Below are 17546 nucleotides of genomic sequence, written 5' to 3'. Positions count from 1 at the left end.
CTTCTAGACTTGCTGAGCTGACTTACTGTAGCAAAACAACACACTATCTGGGACAAGGGTTTAGCTTTCCTTTTTTTTCTCCACAATTATCCTAGAACCATACACACGTTGCTTTGAAGGAAAATACATTTTATCTTTTTTATTATTATCTTTATATTATCTTTTTTTTATTCTTAGTCTGAATACCAACTGAAGATGGCATGAAAGCTGTCCAATCAATACCCTTAGTACAAAGACATTATGATATTTTAGTGGTAGGAATACATAAAGGCATATGGAGAAATTAGTATTTTTCTTTTACACAGACAGATGACTTCTGTCACTCAGTTTCAGCGTACAAATGGAATACCACCCATTTTCAGCCTTTCTGAAAAACACCAGCTTCCAGATGATACAGTAGCTGGTCTTATTATCATTGTCAATAGTTCCATTTGGCAGTAGACAGCTAATTCTTTTCATGTGCTAATGATTAATCAGACAAGTCTATTTACTAGTGTATCAGAATGCATTAGAAATATAGGTAATGAGGGACAGAATATCAATATATAAACGAACTGCATTTACATTGGATACGTATTGACTCAAAGAATAAAGTAGAAAATATAATATACGTGTAAACCATTAAAAAGAATTAAAAGAGAATTTTAAATCGTCTTAAAACATGCTTCCTTTGACTCCTCACAAGCTGACAGGGATGTCACAGTTAGGTTTTGCAGTGCAGGCATCAAAAAATGCCCTCCATAACCACAGTACCTGTAGTTGTACTTCTTAGCAAATGTTCTAACGTGGCAGCACAAATACTGTATTTGTGTTTTAGAACTCTAAGCCCCGGCACCAGGTTTGTTCATGTAAATATGTGCATATCATTAATATTAAAGGTATCAAAATGAGATACATGCTTTGGTAAAAACATCCTGACCACAAGCAAATTAACTAGAAACCAACTTCAGGGTGATGAATCCTGGTTTGCTGAGAGTCTGTAGCAGCTATAGGAAATAGGGAATTGTCTAGTATTTATGAGACAAATGACAACGTGGTGCTGTTGGTCAGAGTTTTCGTGTTACTGACACGTTATTTTTGGACAGTTTTGAATGCAGAGTACACTCCTGTCCCCTTGTCTATATTCTGGCAGAATTACACTGGTATTAGAAACAGCTATCATCTACTAACTGCCAGTTCAGGAAAATAAATCTTAATTTACTTTGATTATTCTGTAGTCATTATTTACATCAACTTATCACGTTTCCCAGAGGACGTGTTAAACAGGTATTTTTTGAGGTCTGGCATAGTTAGTACACAATACTTCCCATTCTTAGACCTGCACAAAATATTTCCGCTTAATTCACTGCATCTATTACTACTACTTTCCCTTTGCTCATAAATGCTGTGCCTCTCAGCACTGATATTCCTCTCTGAGAACGGGGAGGCACTAGAAAGGAGGGAGGAGTACAACACGCAACCAGCTAAAAACATTAAAAGTTTGAGGCAGAACCCAAACACTCAAATGCAATTTCCAGACAAACTGCACTTATTTCTTAGAGGCAAATATTCACAATCCAGAGGTTATAATCCAAGGAGACTTTTGCTATTACTATTTGAATCCCACAACTGGTTTAACAATCACAGCATGCCTGCAGTATTGTGGTATCTGAATACCGCTGCATCCGTTACTAATGTGCAATGCAATATTAGTTTGCATGAACAGTTACCCAGTTTGGTCATACAGAGACACAAATACATTTGCTCAGGTTATGTCTGCATCTGGCCATCCTTTTCAGAATTGAGAGCTTTATATGAAATCCTGTTAGATTATCTGAAAGGTCAATATTGAAAAGCTCTCTTAGAATCCTACTTTGAGTATATATAAAGTATTTGTTGTAATCTTGTAAAAGTTTACCAAGTGAAGTGCAAAAGAAATTTTGCCCTAATCAGTATGTAGATTTAAGGCTGAGAAAACATCTTCGTAAAACAAAAGAAAGAAAGAAAAGAAGTAATATCATATTAATTGCATCATTTTAAAAATAAAAAGCATCAAATTAATTTTCTCTCCACTAAAAAGTTGAATCAATCTAGACAGTGGAAACTTGCCTTTAATCTTCACACAAATGTCCTTAAAATTTTCAATTAATTAACAAATTAAGAAAATTGAATTTGAGTTTTCCTGCGAACAGGTACACGGGGATAAGAGTTCAAGACTGTAACTGCGTTACTATGCCCTATTAAGCTGCGACCGACAGCGTGAGAATTTTTCCTGTTGGGAGCAAAGTAAAACTTCCTCCTGAAGTGCGTTCCCCTGAGATACTCTGGAATAACTCCATACCTCGGCTGGTATATTGGGTTAAACAGCCCAAATTAAACATGTAGCACCAGTTCCTTTTTAGTCTTGTTTTTTTTGTGGAGCAGATATAAAGATCTTTAATGCTCAGGTCCATTAATAAAGCTATGAAAAATAAAGCTGTGGAATATCAGTACATCAGACTGGTAATTTTCCTGAACTCCTGGACATGAAAATGCATACGCAAGAAAAATGAAAATGCCAATACAGCACTAATCCTACATGCCTTTTTTTCAGATAGTTTCATTGTATTTAAAGCTGCCTCAAAACTTTATTTAAATGCATGTGGACCAAAAGCACAACTGAAAACAGAACCCAGGACTACTTGAAAGGACATCTGAGGTGAGAGCCTGGTGATTAGAGACAAGAGCATTAATGCTTGCTCTGTTCACGTGCACAGATAAACATGAAAGCTGATCAACTTTATTCCTAATATATAATTTTCTGAATAATCTCAAGAGAACTATATGGAGGATAAGCTGGCCTTTGTTAAAAATGTAACAATTTTCATAGTGCTGCTTTAATCATGGGTAAAATTTTCAGGATTCGACAACCTTCTCTATTCCCCTGATAAAAGCTCTTCTTCAATAATGTCTAATGCTGCTTCTTACTTGGTGTTCAATAGAAACCAGTCTATAACGCAATGCACTCCCTTTATGTGATGTTTAGATATGAGATTGATCTCAGAGGACACCCTGGAGTTCTGAAAGTAGGATTATTGGATTTTGTGGCTTTCTCAGATGTCAGAGATCTTTAAACAGTGTCTTGCAAAGTTGCTACATCCCAACTGTCTGCGAACAGCTTATGAACTCATCAGAGAAGATAGTCTCCATGTTAATTAGACTTTAAGGGGGAGATACAGCTTCCCATCTCATCAAATTAAATACAAGGATTTTCACATGCTACAAAATTATTTGCTTAATCAGTAGGCTTTTAAAAAGATATGCTATTGACATGAGAGAGAATTCAGAGTTCAGAGCAATTGCAATACAAAAGGCACTAGTTAGCACAGATTTAGAAACTGTACCTTTCAGTTCTACTCTTCCCCTGAAAAGATACTGGACACTTGTTGAACTAAAAGAAAGTGATTTATTATCACCTTTAAATTTAGAAACAGCTCTATACAGTCTCTTCTAGATATGCAAGTCTGGACAGAAAGGAACTGACAGTAGGTAGCTGTTGTGCTTTAACCCAGCCAGCAGCTCAGCACCACACATCCATTCACTCACACTTCCCCCCAGTGGGATGGGGAACAGAATCAGGAAGAAGTAAAAGCTTGTGAGTTGAGATAAAGACAGTTTATTAGGACAGAAAATAAATACATAAATAATAATAGTAATAATAATAAGGTGTACAAAACAAGTGATGCACAATGCAATTGTTCACCATCTGCTCACCGATGCCCGTCCCACCCCACCTCAGCCAGCCACCCCATATTAATTGTTCAGCATGACCATATGGTATGGAATATACCTTTGGGGATATTCCCCAAAGTTTGGGGCAGTTTTCCTGGTTCTGTCCCCTCCCAGCAACTTGGGCATCCCCAGCCTACCCACTGGCAGGGCAGCGTGAGAACCTGAAAAGTCCTTGGCTTAGTGTAAGCACTGCTGTGCAACAATTAAAACATCAGTGTGTTATCAAAATTATCCTCATCCTAAATCCAAAACACAGCACCATACCAGCTACAAGGAGGAAAATTAACTCTATCCTAGCTGAAAACAGGACGGTAGCATATCTGCCATTTGCTCTATCAAAAATGTTTGCTATTAGAAATGTACGCAGTCTTAGATTTTTTTGTGTGTGTGCGAAAAAGGGAGATGGTAAGTTTAAGTGAAAACAAACTTTTTACTCCTTGAGCTAGGATAGGTGGACAAAGTTATTTGCTTTTTATGGAGAATGTGAGATTTTGACATTTTGTTACATTCCAGTTCAACCAAAAACATGTCAGAATTGTTTGGGAAAGGGATTTACAACTCCCTGCCAGTTTTATAATGAACCAGACCCTAAAGTACCCGATTAACATAGGAAGGCCTGTGCTCTACTAGTTCCAACTCCAAGCTGCGTGGCTGGTCCCACTCCCCACACCAAGGAGCGGGCTGTCCCGTTCAGGTGGTCAGCTATAGGGTCTGGTGTCCGAAAATAGCCTGGCCCTCTCTTCACCAGCCAGTCAGGTTCCAGAGGCATTAGAAAATGAATTATTGGATTGTAATCTATCACAGAGTATTTCTACATTGGCAATTGTCAGTTTGGACTTTTTAAAGTTCCAACTTTAAGGATTTACAGCCATTCCACTTTCTGTTTTGCTTGTCCTTCAGCACTGGTTCACAAGGGGCCAGCTCTGGCAAAAAGCAGTATCCTGATTGCTGAGGTCAAAGATCTCAAGCCTGATGCCAGAAGTGGACCTAGAGCATGGATTTACGTGACTTCTGATCATACAGAGTCAGAAGTGTGAAAGGGCCTAGCATAGCTTTTGCCTTAAAACCTTATTTTTTATTGAGCTTTGTCAAGGAGTTGTGGAATCCTTTCTTAGGGACTTTCTTATTACTTCTACTTACAGCACACACAGTGTTACTATAGAGACACAGCCATTATACAGTATTCATAGCATTTGAAAATCCAGTCTGGGCTTAGACTTCGAATTGTCTTCCATAATTTACAAAATATCTTGTAACTTATTACTTAATCGTAAAGTAGGTGTTTTGTCTATCTGATTAATAACCTGAACCAAGTATCTCAAAAAACTCTTTAAAAGAGAGAATATTAATTCTTTTGTTTTCAGTGACTTTTTAGCTAATTTACAGATTCATAACTTGCATTGCTCTTTATAATGCAAGTGTAAACAACATGCACATTAATTTATTGTCCCTCCCTGTCCAAAAGATATAGAGTTTCTGAGAGACAATCTTTCAAAACACAAATGTTGCTGCTGAAAAAAAATATACTGTACATAACTGTTAGTTATTTTACCATAGTAATGTAAATTCTTGTTCAAAGCTATTATAATAATTTCATAGAAATAATTACCCACTGAGCTAATAACTCTAGTTTTATAGACCATGTATGTAAACTAGAAGACTAATGTTTTTCACATAGTTACGTGCCACATATAAGCATGCAAATTAAAAGCCTATTTCATAGAACCGAAAAGAGATTTTCATTTAAAAAAAAACTTTTCCAACACAGTCATTTTATGTGGTTTGGACAAGTCTTGTAGGCTGATGTTTGCAAAACACATAGCAGCACTTGCGTCTTTAACAACCTCACAGCCAAGCATCTCAGTCACTTGCAAATAATATGCTTTAGTTTTCTAAGTTGGCCTGAATAAACAAGTGGCCAGATGCAGACAAGCATGTAAGAACTCACAGCTTAAATCACAGTGAGCGTAAACAGACAGAGTAAAGTCCTGAAAACTAGGAGAGAATGGGGCAGAGTCTCATTTCACAAGAATTTGAAAATTCTTACAACCACCATACGAGTGGACCCAGTTTGCTGCTTTAGGCTGGGCTTTGTGACCAGTAGTGCAGGGAGGGTCTGGCCCCTCTGGGGACGTATTCAGTAGCAGTGGTCTGATAAAGAGAATTTCCCACATGCCTGTGCCAAGGATTACAACACTCTAGAGCAGGCTGGCCTAAGTCAGGTACCCACGTATCATGTCACAAATGCATTGATAAATTCCACTTCAGTGAGGAAATAAGACAGCTTTGCCAGTACCTTGGGACCCTGAGTAGAGCTCTGTCTTTTGTTATCCAAGGACAACTCTTGTATCCCTTGCATGATAAGTCTCTTTACAATAGAGAGAAATATTATCATTTTAACGTGGAAATGACCAGGTGAGAAGCCAGTAAGAAACACGTTTTTTCCCCTGGAAAACTGGGCTTGTCAACATAACCCTCAGAAGGCAAATTCAGGGAGAAGAGGCCATGGTGCAATGAGGCAGTTACAAATACAGCTGCAAGGAACAAAGAGGAAAGGGAAAGGGAAAGGGAAAGGGAAAGGGAAAGGGAAAGGGAGAAAGAGAAAGGGAAAGGGAAAAGGAAAGGGAAAGGGAAAGGGAAAGGGAAAGGGAAAGGGAAAGGGAAAGGGGGCAAGGGAAGGGAAAGGGAAAGGGAAAGGGAAAGGGAAAGGGAAAGGGAAAGGGAAAGGGAAGGCCTCGGAGGACTCAGGGGAGAGAACCTGAGAGCAAAAAATCTTACTTTCTAGAGTGAAGATAGAAATAAATAAATAGATAGATAGATAAATGTTGGCTTCAAGGAAGGTGGAATAGTATCCAGAAAGTCCTATGGAGTGAGGTACATGAGACAGCCCACAGTACACTCTCCCTCAGATAGCACTACTGCTACTGCCAAGTGTTCCCAATATACAAAGACAAAATAAATAGAATATATGCGACTGTGAAAACATGAGAACATAAGCAAGATAGTCTCTTTCCTCTCTGGAACTCCCAAAGCTCACCTGTGACAGTCCTGTGCTGGAACTTCAGGAAAAGAAAGGACCTTTATATTGCTTATTTTAACAGGCAGTCATAACGATCTCTTTCTTTCAGTTCTTCTTTAAGGTGTTACTTGCTATGTAGTGTTCAAGCTTTTGTTCTAATGTTTTCCGAGTGTCTTCCCCACCCCCAGCCCATTAACTGCTGTCTTGTGTAGTTCTAATAGCCCGCACTGGTCAGACAGCATTGGCAAGAGGCTATCTAAAACATAATATATGTAATCAATTTTATTATTTTGTAGCACTTGCTAAAGGCTTTGTTTAATGAAAGCACTAATGATATTGGAAATACATGGAGTAGTGTTAGAAACTATGAGAAAGGCACAATGTTCAAAGTTTGGAGTGTATTTGCCTTAGAGCATCCCTCAGTTAACTGGCGAGCGCGATTGATGAATGCGCCAGGCTTCCAATTGCAGTCAGGGCAAAAGGAAAGTTGTTAAGTAGTGTTCATATGTCAGCTTCGATGGCCAGAATACCATACCACAAAACCAAAATGCAATTCAGCACGACTGGCAACCATCCATCAAACAGGTCGAAAATTGAATGAACTTAGAACAAAATTATCCCTGGTGAAAGGGAGTAGCATTCCTATGGGTTGCAGTAAGACACTTCGACAGAGCGTGTGCTTGCAGCACACAGCAACCATAGCCCTCAGCTCCAGCTTCTACCACTCCCAGAGCTTTCATAAACACTTAACATTTCATAGAAGTTACAGTTTTACACATTATTTCTAAGCTACAAAAAAAATGTACAGGGTGCGTCACCACCCTGCTCTAACATGCTTTATAAACACACGCTGGAGCAGCTGACCCAGATGTACTCAGGACTTTTTTTTTCATAACTTAAATCTGCTCTACCTGATGCCTTGTGCCTCCATTCAAACATAAAACAGAGAGCTGGAACATTTTGTACATGGTGGTGTAATGTTCAACCTAATTTCTTCTCTAGTTCACACTAAGCTGAGATGTCCCTTAGAAGCTTTCGAAAAAGTCATCAGCAGAGAAAGTGAGGAAAAATGTCAAGAACTTGTAAATAAACAGCTGGCTGGCAACATATGTATTTTCTTCTATATTTTTCAGGTGCCACAATCTACAATCCATATCTGCCAGCCTTGTAGCATGCAGCATAATTTAACTGTAATTGATAATGTAAGGGCAGATGGAGAGAAGTGTCAGCTCCTGCTCACATCCTCTGGGGATGCTACAGAAATCAAAGCAGATGGTCCAATTGCTTCTTATTTATGTGTTGCTGCTAGCTCCTCTGCTTGCAGGATAATGGATCATTATTGCCTGCTGTGCACAAACACCAATATGCTTTTAAATCTGGTTCTCAAACCTTATGAAAAAGCACTATATTTCATATTAATTTGTGAAGCTGCACTTAACAGGGTCCATTGATTTTAATTTATAGCTTTCAAAAGGAAAAGGTTCAGCCACTGATTTTTTTTCATAAATTAAGTGATCAGCTAAGATTTCTAGAAAAATCACAGACTAAAAACTGATCATACATGCTTAGAGAATACAAAGCAGTTAATTACTATTTGAACGATACCATATAAAGTGGTTTTATTCATTGACAAGTATTCATCAATGAAGGCAAATCTCCTTAAAATGAAAACTTCAAATGATTATATCAAATATATGTCACATAAGAGACAGCGATGCCACTTGAACCCTTTGCTTACCCAAAGACACTCCTGAACTCTCTCAGAGATAACAGGTAGCTAACCTCTTCTCCAGACAGACCGCAGGACTTCCTGCACATCCAGCACATGGCACAGATCTCCAGTGATTACAACCCCTGTGGCTTTACACACGGCAGTAGATATATTCCATGGAAATTGGTTGGTATACCTTCTGTAACACATTGTAGTAAGCTTCAGTGACTTTAAATCATAATGTTTTGTAGCATGGCTAGTATTTATATGCTTTAGTTACTATAGCAAATGACAAAATTAAGTCACTGTTTTGTAAAATGATTTAAGATAGCCAGCTGTGGCACTCAGCTACTCTCTTGAAATGCAAAATGTGCCACATTCATTGAAACTACCTTCAGAGATACTGATGACAACATCAGCAGAAAGATTTTGCAAATACTTAGTCCCAAACTTCACCTAGTAATATGTAGTTTGTTAGTTTTAAGAAGTTTGACATCAAAGGGCAAACTATAAAGTGAGTTTACTATCACAAAATAATTAGCCACATTATCACCTGCAGCATCTAGAGGTCTATACAACTCAGCAGATGTTTTTATAAATTCTGAAAAGCTGTCAGAGCTTTGAAAGGATAAGATGTCAGCCAGTGCAGCTGGTGAGTAAACCACTGCACAAATACAGTGAGGCTCTTTCCAAGTATGGAGCCTAAAAAGGAACAAATTCAGTTTAGGTTAATCCACCACTTATCCTACCCTCAAGGTGAATCAGTGAATGATTAACAGAAGAAAATGTTCAGTGTTTTATGCAGCGTTCAATTAATCCATTCATCTGCTAAGGTGATTAGATACTCTGATGGCTGGAGTTGATATTGAACCCAGATTTTACTTACTGCCAGTTTAACCAGGTGTGTTGTGATTTGACTTTAGATATCACATTGCTTTTCCAACACTGTGTTCTGATGTGTTTAGAGCAAGAACTATGGATTTTGATAATTTCTTCCTCTGTTCAGAACTTAAACTCAATGTGTGGCACTATGGTCCAATGCTGGGAAGGAAATTAATCCTACATAACAAACATGCTGTTTACCAAGGAACGTACTTCACTGTCTGATGAGGCAAACTACCACTGACAGATGAAGGTTTTGGAAGAATTTAGCAATCGCCTTCAGGATCGAGACAAGTTCAAGATACTCATTAGCCATATTGAATTAAGTATTGCATGCTAAAAAGCAACTTCAAATCAGTGGTGTCTGGCAAATATTGTGGGTTGGTTCAGAGACCTTTTGAAACCACGAGAAACTAGCTTAGAATCATTTGCATATGTTAAAGGCAGCTGCAAGTATCTCTATGGCAATAACAACTACTTAGTCCTTGGAAGGATGTATGTTTTAGGCAATCTAAATATATTTGGATGTTTACTGTAAAGGGTCTCAAAGCAATTAGGGTCCATGTCTTTGAAGACAGAGGGAATTTTACTGACTACAATGTCTGAGCTTTGTAATATTAATCTGAAGTTCCCGTGACCGTAGATTTGAATGAAATTTTCCCCTTTCCCTCCACTGTAGGAGAAATGAGGTAAAACGATCTTGTTGATATGGTACAAATTAAAGTCTAGAGTCTTAGATGCACAATGAGGGATGTGTTCCAATTGTATTTTTAATTAACATCTTCCTACAGATGATTTGAGACATTTACTTATAACTTAAAATTGTAGTTTGAAATAGTTCAGGGGAGTTTTCCATTCTGACTTCTGCATTTCATTTTTTTCTTCATGGGACTACCCCTGCTTCTCAGTTAAAGTTTGACAGAGGTCACGAGGGTGTTGTTATTCAAATCCACTTCTGTGAAATAAAATTGAAAATTCTGTCAGCCTGCGAGGCATCTTCTTTTGCAGTCTGTTATTCTACTGATCACTTGTTTTGGTATCTACAGAATCAATGCACACACAAGACCTCCAATGAGGTTTTGTGGACTAGTTTTTCAGCTTTAGTCTCATATATAGATTTTGTAAAACCAGACTACCATCTCTCAACAGCTCAGAATGTTCACTGTACAATGTGTGATGATACTGTATTCTCTTGCAAGTAGAAATGTGTACCTTGAGCAAGTGTTTGCATTTGTGCATTTTGTACCTAACCTGATTTTTTTTTTTGTTTTGGTAACAGCTTTCAACTTAAACAAAACAAAGCAAAAAAAGTAGTAGTAGTCAAAGTTCAAGCACTCAGCACCCTAAAATACATTTCTCAATACTGTGCAAATATAATATGGTTTATGCCAGATGCGTAATTATGTAGTAACAGTCCTAGAGAAAAGTAATTAAACTTGCTGGCATATTGTTGACAGCAACTGAACAGCATTCTAATGAATTTTCTCTGGAGGACTTTATTATGATAATTTCATAAGAGGTGAATGCTTTGAAACACTACTGTCTGTAAGTGCTATCCAACCCAGGTGGTCAGCACTTTTCAGTCACCCTGAGCAGCACAGCACATTATTATATAGACCATTTTATTTCTGCCACTGAAAATGAAGCTTGGGCTGTGCTGATTACTCAGCAGTGCGGCAGGCTCGTAGGCTCTCTTGGGCCGAGTAAGACCTGCTGTAACAAGCCCCAGAGCTACTGCAGTGGGCAGGGTGGTTCCCAAGGGCACAAGGACTGGGAATCACCCACCTTCAAAGCAGCACTTGAAGAGAGAATTAAGGAGTGACTAGGTCGTGTTGACCCTGGCACATGGTGGATTTCACCCAGTGCAAATGTCCATGATACTGCTGGAAGAGTACAATACGGGTATGTTTCTTGAGCAAAGATACTGCTCCTAACTCACAGCTTCTGCACAGTGACCATTGCAACTGCACATTACAATAACCACTGCTAATACTGTTTAGACCCTTACATGCATACTTGATTATTTTCAACTCTTTGCTTTACTGACACATCTTAAAGAAACCTCAGCTGGAAGATGGCCTTTAAAAACTCTGTCTTCAACTTTTTATACTGTAAACTATTACAACAATAAAAAAGCTTTTATCCTTGAGTTTCACCAAACTAAGAGATGAAATTCTGTTCTCCTTGATAGAAGTTTGAATCAGAAAGACTTTATGGTTTGCAGAGGTTTTGCATTTTTTTATGGTTTTGCAGATTTACTCCTTAATTAAACAGAGTTGCAGACTTTGTCTCAAAGAAATCAAATCCTAAGAGAGAAGTACTAAAACTCGTTTACCCCCCCCCTCCTTTGCAAGCCTCATTAACTGCCAGGACATTACAATTCCTGAGTTGGAACAGTCCTCCAGTGGGGAAAATGAAATCAGAATTTATGCTGGACACATGAGAAACTAAAACAGCTTTTTGTGAATTAAGAGAAAAGTGAATATTATGGTTAGCAAAGCTGTAAGGAAGATCAGCAACACAGCTCACTTCAGACAGGAATACCAAGTAGCCAAGAAGGAATTGGTATGGGAGGCCAAACCAAGCACCAAATGCTTTCTCAGGTCCTTCAGAGCCCCCCAGGGCAAGGGACACTGCAGCTGTGCTGCCTGTCCGAGGGGAGGCGGTAATCCAAGTGGGTAGAGCTTATTTCCAGAGGAAAAGCTTTAGCCCTGAGGTGGCAGAGGTGAGAGAGAGGCACCTCACTTGGTGGCCTTAAGCCACAACGAAAGGTGACTACAGCAAAACTTGGGCACATGGGCTCTGGGCAAAGCCTTCCTTGCTGCAGACCAAATCTCCTAACTGTCTTACATGCTCTTTGCATGAGCAAGGAGCGTCTGACAGGCTCCAGCTGCATGATATAGGATAGCTTTTCATAATAGAGGAAAATTATAACTGTGTGCATGTAAGCAATTCTTCAAAATTAATAGAACTAGCTGTGTGTATAGTTACTCATATGATTAAATTTTCAAGGCATTGAGAACAATCAATTTAATGGTGCCTAAATATAAAAAACCATTAGATTCTCTAAAACTGTTATTTTGAATACTTTAAAAATCAACAAAATGTTCCTTTTATAACAAAGAAACATTTGTTTAATATGTTGAAGCGAATGGATTTTCTCCGTCAGTGATTAGACTCCTTCTTCAATTCTTTCTGGTTAACAGAAATTTTGATTGTCAATCAAATCTTAAATCTCTGTACTTACTATCCAAACAGTCACCTAGAATTTCTTCCCCTAGTCACGTTCCTGCCATAAAATAAATTAATGACATACTCAATCATTCATTTAGAACACGAAGAGATGTTCCTTAATAATAGTTTTCATATTAACCAGCTAAATTTGAAATATAATTTAACATCTATCTAATTAGAATAGTCACACACTTATGCAGTAGACGCTAAAATAATTTTTCATAACTTCTGCAGAGACTTTCTGTAGCCTGGAAAACATGCCAATAACTTGGGACCGAATCACTCAATAAGTAGAGGCCAGACTGCTGGTGAAAGAAAGAACGAGACACAACCCTTGAAGCTATACCTAATTTTAAAAAGGAATCTCCTTTTTTCCACAGATCCCTGCTGAAATCCAGAGCTGCCTCTTTACACACCTGTTGCACTCCTACAGTTTCACAGACAAGAATAAAAGTTTCTGTGTGCTTCCTCGAGGCAATAGGGCAAATTCTTTGATAGGGAGACACAGTTCTGATTTTTCAATAGTCTATAAAAGCCTGCCTAGCATAGCGTACTAAGGCTATCAAGCAACCCCAAACACTTCAGAAGGCATTTCTGCTCAACAACAGCAACAACTCAGCAGTTTTGATTCAAGCCCTCACCATGGTGCAGTGGCAGTTTAGGAGCAGGCAGTGCAGCTGTGAGCTGAGCACCTCTGGGCTCTGACCCTGACCCAGCAGATGTGCAATGTCTCAGGATGAAGCCCTCTACTGCTCTATAGCTAGATGGTGGGATATTTTTCTGTTCTTGAGGATCTTCTTTTTCTAAACTTACTTCCTACTTCTCAGTAGTTAACATTGTGTCATTTATTGTGCCATTTATGTACCTTGCTATTGAACTTTGTGGATGACCTCCTACAATTTGACTTCATAACAAGTTAAATATGGGGAAATCTCTGAGCTGTTCAACACATTTTTAAGTTCATTTGTGCATGAGGAAGGCAGACAATAGCTCCATATTTACATTGCAGTGTCTGTTATCATTTAACAAAAAGTCAGTTTGGTTTTAATTATTCTATCCGTAGTACTCAGTGATAGCAGCCACATCATTGGAGCAGTTTTTACATCAACTTCATTTTCTTTCTGCATGGAATGACTCATGTTATTCATTCACATGAGAATTAATGCTCAGTAACTTTTAACAACTTAAAAAAAAAAAAAAACTGCCGAAATAACCACAGTTCTGCTGATTTAGCAGCTAATGCATAGTCTGAGGTATTTTTTTCTTGTTTTTCCTTCATTTACAGTGCTAGTGCTAAAGCTGTTAAACTTCAGGTCACCCAAACGTCACTGGCAATTCATGTTCACTCTGGGAGTTTTTTGTCCTCTAATACAAAATGTTACAGTTTAGCATTACTAAGCAGCTAACACCTACCAAAACAGTATCTGACAAAGATTTCCTCCTTATTAAAGAGAGAGAAATAATGTAATCTTTAAAGTATTGCTGCACTAAGATTATTCATTTTTTTATCCTGCACTGCAGACATTAGTATTTCTAGGCTGATCAGGCTATTTTTGCAAATCGGACACTTTTCAAGTTTTTTTTCTTAGTTACTCTACAAAATGTTTCAAGAATCTGGAGCTCTGCCTATGCTGGAATTAACACTGTGGTTCTGAGTAACCATTACATTCTGAATATGAGGCAGTCTTGTGGCAGCCTGTAATTCTGGCTGCAATCAGCAGAGATTTTCTCATGACTTTTAAACAGGTAGGTGTGACATCAATTGATCTTTGCCTATAGGAGAATGAGAAGAAAAGCAAGAAAGGCTCACAGTCAATCAAACCTATGCTATGCCATATTGTAGGCATAAAGCTCTTTTAGATCAGAAAACAACCTGCTCCCTGCTCTGAAAATAGGAACTCCATTTGACACCCCAAAGATTCTCTTCCACCTACATGCCATGTGCACAGTTTTATTTTGCCACCAGCAATGCTGAAGTGAGCTGCAAGGCAACAGCCTGAATCTCTAGATTCACAACTTACAGGAACACAGGTAATCAGGTGTTCTAAACTGATTTGAAATATTATTTCCTACCTTTTCAGGCATTACAATAAAACCCAAGAAAAGTCAAATAGAGTGTAAGTTAAAATTTTAGTTGGATGAAAAAGTACTTGCTTCATTTCAACCTGCCTTTCTTCTCTTCTCAACTCCCAATTTGAGATAACTTCCAGCATCCTTGTGAACTGCAAGAGTTATGGATGAGTGTCTTATAGAACATGAAAGGCAGAAACTGAATTTAACCTCTGAATCACACCACCATATCTATGGATTCTTTTCCTTCGGTAATAATGCAGTTTGTCCTCCTTCTAAAAAGGATTTTTCCACCATCTAAAGGTCACATGCATATAAGAAAAGAGCACCAGACCAGGTAAGCAGAAAGAGAACTTGAGCCAACGCATATAAATTATAACATGTATGTCATGTTATAGTAAAACAGTTGTGTTATCTTTAAACCCTGAAAATAGTTTCTTCCTCTTTCAATTACAGAGGAACAATCAGTTTCTTAATAGGTACAAATACTTTGAAGTTAAAGCTCAAGATAACCACATAGCAGATTTAGTGCAGTGAGTTTGATTGAATATATGCTTTAGTCTCTAAGAGAAAGCAAAAATAGAAAATTATAACATGAAAGGAGACCAAAGTCTGTGCCTAGTCCATTCCTGCAACATTTTTAGAGCTAGTAGATTTACTTTATTCTTCCATACACTTGTGTAACTTTTCTGAAATTATAATTATTGCTATCGCTGCTTCTGGTAGTTTATTCCAAACGTTGACTATAGTTCTCCATATGTTACATGATACTTTTTAAAAATCATTTATCATTTCATTTAAAAACATCATATTAAAATCATTTATTTATTTACCCTATACATCCTACCATGAACTCTTACTCTCTGACTACAGTCTTTTTTGCAATTAGAAATGCAGTGAGGTTTCTATAACTTTGAGATACAATAATCCCCTCAAGTCTAAGTTCTACAATATGTTCATATATTAAATTGTTCACAATAAAGCATCAAGATGCCCAGAGGATGCTTGAAATAGCAGTTCCATAAGGACTAATGATTCATTTCCAGGTCTTCAATAATAAGATTTAAATTTATATGCATGTACTAAATACACAGCATGAATTTACAGAATCTTCCTCATTGTCATTGACTCAGTTTGGCAGAATGTACAGTGGAAGAAGAGTCAGACACAGGGTTTTGGAACAGAATCTAGGCAGCGTGTCTCCTGAGGTGCAGGGAGAGAGGACCAAGACCAGTCCTTGCTTTGTAGGACATTGAAAAGTACATGAAACTAATAACCTAGTCACTGTGGCTTTGCCTGAAATTCTACCTTAGAGAAATACGGAAAGTGACACCAAGACAACGCAGTTTGAGGTTCGTTGGGGAATTGTTTTCCTCAGCAGAGCACTGCAGTGGCTTAATCTACTCAGAAATGTATGCAGGAAGATGAAAGCCAAGAAGAATGCCAGCTAGCTACCCTCTAAACATCGTTATAAAGAAAAGTTTCTTTGATCTGTTTTTAGGTGGAATCGAATTCTTGAAAGGAAATCTGTAAAGTCAAGCTTTGATCACAAATACCCCCCTTCTTACCCCAGTATTTTATGAGGACAGTTAGTACACACCAACTCTGCCAATGAAAACCTGATGACAGTCATGAAACCAGCATATAAGCACAGAAAAAAAGGATGCTGTCAGAAAAGTACATCTTTGTACTAAAATCTAGATCTAGATCACAAGCTGAGTATTTCTGAGCTTGCAAATGATTGTGGCTCTTGGCTAAGTTAGGACGTACGTTTCATTATCAAGGACAAAGCTGAGTTCCAGGAGGATCTGAAACAGAAGATGCTTATTTAGCTTCACAACAGGATGGAACAGCAACTATCCGCATAGTTGCTGTGATTACATTCACGGAAATGCTATTCACAGACTTCTTATTAGATATTTCTAACAATATTTCAGTGTCACAATGTACTTATCTGTTTAAATTCACAGCACTTTTTCACAACAAAATTCTATGAACTGGAGCTAGAGTAACCAACTTCTGATATCCAGCAGACTCCCATAAATAAATGCATTAGCTTCACCTAAAACCACAGTAATAAAGTATGTAATACAAGGATCAAGCTTTTGTTTGCAGACTTTCCAATATAAAAACAAAATGTCAATGATAAATATCCAAGTCTCAAGTTAAGTTTCCTCTTAAAAAAATCCTGTCATTCTTCTGCAAAATTCTTAGAATATAATAGTATGTGTATATCTGGTTAATGCCCAAACTTTGAACACATACATTAGTTGGACTAATTAGCTGAGTTTATGAAAAGAATACTTTGTTTTGTACATTGGATAATACAATTCTGAGCTGTATTTACTCTTGTTACCACTGGGTTGGATGAGTGATGTATTTTTTGCAGCTGTAAAAGGTTTTCTTTACACCAGTTTTGCAATGAATTTATGGTGGATGCTGAAATCTGTTATTACTTTTGTATTTATGATAGACTTAATAACAAACTTGTTGATTTCATTTAATGGTAGGTTTTTCTTACATGTGATTTTTATTCAAAAAATGTTTTTTTTACAACCCTAAAGTATATCTAGCATGTCAGAGAGGTGTATCTGTAGATGCTGTTTTCACAGCGTGTCATACAGTTCACTGGTACAGCTTGCTAAAGATGATGAGTGAGATTAAATACAACCCACTTGGCAAAGGGCAGATAGCAAACAATTGCATTTGACCTTTGTCAAAGAATGCTCATTCACAACTGCCTCTCATCACGTCCTCCTACATCTTTCCTGAGGGACTGAAAAAAAAGCACTGGCATGTTCTATGCAACACTGACTGCAAACTGATGCCCTGCGTACTAACGTGGTGTGATCATTCACTGTCAATCCAAGTCCTGACAGC

The sequence above is a fragment of the Cygnus olor genome, chromosome 12 (assembly GCF_009769625.2).
Source record: "Cygnus olor isolate bCygOlo1 chromosome 12, bCygOlo1.pri.v2, whole genome shotgun sequence".
Lineage (NCBI taxonomy): Eukaryota > Metazoa > Chordata > Aves > Anseriformes > Anatidae > Cygnus > Cygnus olor.
This window is presented reverse-complemented; position numbering follows the sequence as displayed.